Genomic DNA, 7849 nt, shown 5'->3' on the forward strand with positions numbered 1-7849 from the left:
CTAAGGACGAGGTGACGATGCGCGTGGGAAACGGTTCCAAAGTCGATGTGATCGCCGTCGGCACGCTACCTCTACATCTACCTTCGGGATTAGTATTAGACCTAAATAATTGTTATTTGGTGCCAGCGTTGAGCATGAACATTATATCTGGATCTTGTTTGATGCGAGACGGTTATTCATTTAAATCAGAGAATAATGGTTGTTCTATTTATATGAGTAATATCTTTTATGGTCATGCACCCTTGAAGAGTGGTCTATTTTTGATGAATCTCGATAGTAGTGATACACATATTCATAATGATGAAGCCAAAAGATGCAGAGTTGATAATGATAGTGCAACTTATTTGTGGCACTGCTGTTTGGGTCATATTGGTGTAAAGCGCATGAAGAAACTCCATACTGATGGACTTGTGGAATCACTTGATTATGAATCACTTGGTACTTGCGAACCATGCCTCATGGGCAAGATGACTAAAACGCCATTCTCCGGAACTATGGAGCGAGCAACTGATTTATTGGAGATCATACATACTGATGTGTGTGGTCCAATGAATGTTGAGGCTCGCGGAGGGTATCGCTATTTTCTCACCTTCACAGATGATTTAAGCAGATATGGGTATATCTACTTAATGAAACATAAGTCTGAAACATTTGAAAAGTTCAAAGAATTTCAGAGTGAAGTTGAAAATCATCGTAACAAGAAAATAAAGTTTCTACGACCTGACCATGGAGGAGAATATTTGAGTTACGAATTTGGACTACATTTGAAATAATGCGGAATAGTTTCGCAACTCACGCCACCCGGAACACCACAGCGTAATGGTGTGTCCGAACGTCGTAATCGTACTTTACTAGATATGGTGCGATCTATGATGTCTCTTACTGATTTACCGCTATTGTTTTGGGGTTATGGTTTAGAGACGGCCGCATTCACGTTAAATAGGGCACCATCAAAATCCGTTGAGACGACGCCTTATGAACTGTGGTTTGGCAAGAAACCAAAGTTGTCGTTTCTTAAAGTTTGGGGCTGCGATGCTTATGTGAAAAAGCTTCAACTTGATAAGCTCGAACCCAAGTCGGAGAAATGTGTCTTCATAGGATACCCAAAGGAAACTATTGGGTACACCTTCTATCACAGATCCGAAGGCAAGACATTCGTTGCCAAGAATGGATCCTTTCTTGAGAAGGAGTTTCTCTCGAAATAAGTGAGTGGGAGGAAAGTAGAACTTGATGAGGTAACTGTACCCACTCCCTTATTGGAAAGTAGTTCATCACAGAAACCGGTTCCTGTGACGTCTATACCAATTAATGAGGAAGTTAATGATGATGATCATGAAACTTCAGATCAAGTTGTTACTGAACCTCGTAGGTCAACCAGAGTAAGATCCGCACCAGAGTGGTACGGTAATCCTGTTCTGGAGGTTATGTTACTGGACCATGACGAACCTACGAACTATGAAGAAGCGATGGTGAGCCCAGATTCGGAAAAATGGCTTGAGGACATGAAATCTGAGATGGGATCCATGTATGAGAACAAAGTGTGGACTTTGGTTGACTTGCCCGATGATCGGCAGGCCATCGAGAATAAATGGATCTTCAAGAAGAAGACTGACGCTGACGGTAATGTTACTGTCTATAAAGCTTGACTTGTTGCAAAAGATTTTCGACAAGTTCAAGGGGTTGACTACGATGAGACTTTCTCACCCGTAGCGATGCTTAAGTCTGTCCGAATCATGTTAGCAATTGCCGCATTTTATGATTATGAAATTTGGCAAATGGATGTCAAAACTGCATTCCTGAACGGATTTCTGGAAGAAGAGTTGTATATGATGCAACCGGAAGGTTTTGTCGATCCAAATGGAGCTAACAAAGTGTGCAAGCTCCAGCAATCCATTTATGGACTAGTGTAAGCCTCTCGGAGTTGGAATAAACGTTTTGATAGTGTGATCAAAACATATGGTTTTATACAGACTTTTGGAGAAGCCTGTATTTACAAGAAAGTGAGTGGGAGCTCTGTAGCATTTCTGATATTATATGTGGATGACATATTATTGATCGGAAATGATATAGAATTTTTGGATAGCATAAAGGGATATTTGAATAAGAGTTTTTCAATGAAGGACCTCGGTGAAGCTGCTTATATATTGGGCATCAAGATCTATAGAGATAGATCAAGACGCTTAATAGGACTTTCACAAAGAACATACCTTGACAAAGTTTTGAAGAAGTTCAAAATGGATCAAGCAAAGAAAGGGTTCTTGCCTGTGTTACAAGGTGTGAAGTTGAGTAAGACTCAATGCCCGACCACTGCAGAAGATAGAGAGAAAATGAAAGATGTTCCCTATGCTTCAGCCATAGGCTCTATCATGTATGCAATGCTGTGTACCAGACCTGATGTGTGCCTTGCTATTAGTTTAGCAGGGAGGTACCAAAGTAATCCAGGAGTTGATCACTGGACAACGGTCAAGAACATCCTGAAATACTTGAGAAGGACTAAGGATATGTTTCTCATTTATGGAGGTGACAAAGAGCTCGTCGTAAATGGTTACGTCGATGCAAGCTTTGACACTGATCCGGATGATTCTAAATCGCAAACCGGATACATGTTTATATTAAACGGTGGAGCTGTCAGTTGGTGCAGTTCTAAACAAAGCGTCGTAGCGGGATCTACATGTGAAGCGGAGTACATAGCTGCTTCGGGAGCAGCAAATGAAGGACTGTGGATGAAGGAGTTCATATCCGATCTAGGTGTCATACCTAGTGCATTGGGTCCAATGAAAATCTTTTGTGACAATACTGGTGCAATTGCTTTGGCAAAGGAATCCAGATTTCACAAGAGAACCAAACACATCAAGAGACGCTTCAACTCCATACGGGATCAAGTCCAGGTGGGAGACATAGAGATTTGCAAGATACATACGGATCTGAATGTTGCAGACCCGTTGACTAAGCCCCCGCACCCACTCCCCACTCCCCACTCGCCCTCCCCCACGTTCACTCCCCTCTCCCCTCGATCTGGATCGGGGAGGGATCGACCCCGCCGCCGCTGCCTCACCTCGCCCCCAAATCGCCCCCATCGCCGCGACGACCGCGTCGCCCGTCGCCACCACCACCTCGCTGAAGCCCCTCGCCTCCTCACCTCCTCGTCGTCCCGAGCCGAGGCCGCCGTTCCGGCGCCGCGCCCTCGACCCCGTCACCCCGCCGCACTCGACGCCGGCGACCGGAACGCCGCCCCTTCCTTGTCCCCCTCTCCGAGCCCGCTGCCCAGACCCCACGAACGCCGGTGAGGCCCCCGGCCTCTTCTCTCCCCTCGTCCCCGTACGCGCTCGCACGCCCCTGACCATCGCCTGTACGCGCACCGACCGCGCTCACCGCGGCCTCGCCTCGCCCGGCGTGCCGTCGCGTGCGCCCACAGCCGCCCGCCCGCGGTGGCCTCGCACGCCGTCCATTCGCCCTGCACCCTCGCCCCCGCACGCGCCCGTGGCCGCGCGTGGCCGCCGCTGCCCGTCCCCTGCTGCGGCTCTGCTCCGGCCAAGCCGCCGCACGCTGTCGCTCGCCCCCCGCCTCCGCCTGCCGCGGCCGGCCGGCGAGCCTCGCCCCGCCATGCCGGGCTACGCCCTCTGCTGGCGCTGGCGCCCACGCGCCCTGCGCTCGTTACCCACTAGCACCCGCCCCGCGGTGGCCCTCTGGGCCACTGACTAAGGGCCCCACACCCCCCTGAGAACGTTAAAAAAATAAAGGAATTAATAATAATAATAAATAATAATTAAAGTAATTAATTAATTAATTAATTAACTAAATTAATTAAGTTAATTAACCCTGATTAGGTTAATCTAATTTAGTTATTAGTTTAATTAGGTATTAATTAATTAGTTAACCACTAATTAGCTAAACAGCCTATGACAGGTGGGACCCACTGGTCCTGACGTCACAGTGACATCATGCTGACGTCACCCTGCTGCTGTTTCGGTTAATGTTGTTTTAATTAATTAAATAAAATCCAGAAATTAATATAAACTTTAGAAAATCATATTAAATAATCCGTAACTCCGATGAAAATAATTTATATATGAAACTTGCTTAGAATTTCGATACGAACCCAAGTACGCCCTCCGTATTCCTGTTAGATGCCCGTAGCTATATGAACATGGAACTTTTAGACCGTTTTCAGTAAATGAATAGTGCCCAACTTTAATTAGATAAATCCAAATAAATTCCTAAATCAACTAAATCATTTAGTTAGGCAGTAGAGCACCTCGGCATACCATTTAGACATGTCCTGCATATTGTTTGCATTATTGCCGTGAATTTATTGTTTCTCTCCCCCTCCTTCTCTCTCGCTAGACACCGAGACCGACGCCGCCGCTACCCAGTACGACTACGGTGTTGACGACCCCTCCTTCTCGGCTGACCTTCCAGGCAAGCCCCCCCTTGATCACCAGATATCGCCTATTCTTCTCTATACTGCTTGCATTAGAGTAGTGTAGCATGTTACTGCTTTCCGATATCCTATCCTGATGCATAGCCTATCCTTGCTACTACTGTTGTTACCTTTACCTGCAATCCTACATGCTTAGTATAGGATGCTAGTTTTTCATCAGTGGCCCTACATTCTTGTCCGTCTGCTGTGCTATACTATCGGGCCGTGATCACCTGGGCGGTGGTCACGGGTATATACTTATATACTATATGCATGACACATGTGATGACTAAAGTCGGGTCGGCTCGTAGGAGTACCCGCAAGTGGATCTTTGTGGCGGAGCGACAGGGCAGGTTGAGACCGCCTAGGTGAGAGGTGGGCCTGGCCCTGGACGGCGTCCGCGGTTACTTCGACATAACACGCTTAACGAGTTCTTGGTATTTGATCTGAGTCTGGCCATTTGGTCTATACGCACTAACCATCTACGCAGGAGTAGTTATGGGTATCCCGGCGTCGTGGTATCAGCCGAAGCCTTCGTGACGTCAGCGACTGAGTGGCGCGCGTCGGATTGGACTGGAACGCCACTAGGCTAGGTCTGCTTCTGACCGCGTACGCAACGTGCAGGTGTGCATAGGGCGATGGGCCCAGACCCCTGCGCGCATAGGGTTAGACCGGCGTGCTGACCTCTCTGTTGTGCCTAGGTGGGGCTGCGACGCGTTGATCTTACGAGGCCGGGCATGACCCAGAAAAGTGTGTCCGGCCAAATGGGATCGAGCGTGTTGGGTTATGTGGTGCACCCCTGCAGGGAAGTTTATCTATTCGAATAGCCGTGTCCCTCGGTAAAAGGACGACCCGGAGTTGTACCTTGACCTTATGACAACTAGAATCAGATACTGAATAAAATACACCCTTCCAAGTGCCAGATACATCCCGGTGATCGCTCTCTAACAGGGCGACGAGGAGGGGATCGCCAGGTAGGATTATGCTATGCGATGCTACTTGGAGGACTTCAATCTACTCTCTTCTACATGCTGCAAGATGGAGATGGCCAGAAGCGTAGTCTTCGACAGGACTAGCTATCCCCCCTCTTATTCTGGCAGTCTGCAGTTCAGTCCACTGATATGCCCCTTTACACATATACCCATGCATATGTAGTGTAGCTCCTTGCTTGCGAGTACTTTGGATGAGTACTCACGGTTGCTTCTCTCCCTCTTTTCCCCCTTTCCTTTCTATCTGTTTGTCGCAACCAGATGCTGGAGTCCAGGAGCCAGACGCTACCGTCGACGACGACTCCTATGACACTGGAGGTGCCTACTACTACGTGCAGTCCGCTGACGACGACCAGGAGTAGTTAGGAGGATCCCAGGCAGGAGGCCTGCGCCTCGTTCGATCTGTATCCCAGTTTGTGCTAGCCTTCTTAAGGCAAACTTGTTTAACTTATGTCTGTACTCAGATATTGTTGCTTCCGCTGACTCGTCTGTGATCGAGCACTTGTATTCGAGCTCTCGAGGCCCCTGGCTTGTATTATGATGCTTGTATGACTTATTTATGTTTTAGAGTTGTGTTGTGATATCTTCCCGTGAGTCCCTGATCATGATCGTACACATTTGCGTGCATGATTAGTGTACGGTCAAATCGGGGGCGTCACACCCCCCAAGTCAGAATTGGACAAGGAGGGGGGGGGCGCCCCCCCTTTTCCTTTCCCCTCTCTCCCCTTCCCTCTCCTCTCCTACTCCAACATGGAAGGGGGGGAGTCCTACTCCCGGTGGGAGTAGGATTCCTCATGGGGCGCGCCAAGGGTGGCCGGCCCCCTCCCCCTCCTCCACTCCTTTATATACGGGGAGGGAGGCACCCCCTAGAGACAACAATTGATCCCTTGGATCTCTTAGCCGTGTGCGGTGCCCCCCTCCACCATAATCCACCTCGGTCATATCATAGCGGTGCTTAGGCGAAGCCCTGCGTCGGTAGAACATCATCATCGTCACCACGCCGTCGTGCTAACGGAACTCTCCCTCAAAGCTCGGCTGGATCGGAGTTCGAGGGACGTCATCGAGTTGAACGTGTGCTGAACTCGGAGGTGCCGTGCGTTCGGTACTTGATCGGTCGGGTCGTGAAGACGTACGACTACATCAACCGCGTTGTGCTAACGCTTCCGCTTTCGGTCTACGAGGGTACGTGGACGCACTCTCCCCTCTCGTTGCTATGCATCACCATGATCTTGCGTGTGCGTAGGAATTGTTTTGAAATTACTACGTTCCCCAACAGGTCGCCGATGTCGTCGGTGGAACACGGAGACAGCCGCGAATGCCATCTTGTCAAGCCGATTGCCACCGTCGCCGCTGGCTTCGACGAGGTACATACCTTCTACACATTCACAAAGAGTGTGCCACCGCGACACGCTCGCTACCGCATGTTTGCCACTGGTGTCGCATCGGTGACTCGCCTCCATGTTCATCACCGGTGCCGCAACTCGCCGGTGACTCACCTCCATGTTCGCCACCGGTGCCGCAACTCGCCGGTGACTCGCCTCCATGTTGTCGCCGGTGACTCGCCTCCATGTTGCCGACAATGACACACCTCGTCGCCGACTCGGACATGGAACTCCTCGTGGCAATGGCCTCCGCTCCATGGCCATCACCTCCTTGCCGCCAATGCCGCAACTTACTAGGCAGCACACCCCTCTCCATCGCTCGTGACGCAGCTTGACGATGATGGAGACACGCACCGGCCGCTAGCAGCATCACGCCGCCAACGGCGTTCACCTTGCGCCGCCAACGTCCCCCTCACATGGAGTCCGCCGCGCCGCCACCGTCGCCTCGGATCGACCTGGCTCTGATGCCAATTGTTGGCGCTGCCTCGTTGCAGTGCCGCTCTTCTCCTACCTCACACAACTCTCTCTTCCTCTTGTTTCTATCAAGAACACACATCAAGGAAGAAACCGAGAAACACACACGCACGCACGCATGTACCAGGGAAGGAAGCCAACTAGCTTTGCCAAGAGGCTCTCCTCCTTGGTCACACAAGCGCTACATTGTTTGCTCTAGCCCTCACGACCACACTTTTCTCATTAATTTACAACACTTAAATAGAGGCACACACGTACTATACTACTGCTGATCTCCTCTCCACTAGCCGGCAGCTTAGGCCACGAGTAACAACCTCTTGGCAACGCCCCATGATTCGGCCGGCACCCTCCTTCCTAGCTGAATACTCGGTCCACATCTGAGCCTATCTAACAGCTATGGAGCTTGTTCAAGCAACGGTATACATGCATGCAACATCTGATAGATGCCCGCACATGCACCCTCTCTATCTTAACCAGGACTATCTCAACTAACTAAACAAATTAATCACCCATACAACAAGGTTAACTCTAACATCTTATTCCTCCATGCCACTAATAGAGGACGCTGATGGCAAAGCGCACGC

This window comes from Triticum aestivum, chromosome 5D (genome assembly GCF_018294505.1).
Source record: "Triticum aestivum cultivar Chinese Spring chromosome 5D, IWGSC CS RefSeq v2.1, whole genome shotgun sequence".
Taxonomy (NCBI): domain Eukaryota; kingdom Viridiplantae; phylum Streptophyta; class Magnoliopsida; order Poales; family Poaceae; genus Triticum; species Triticum aestivum.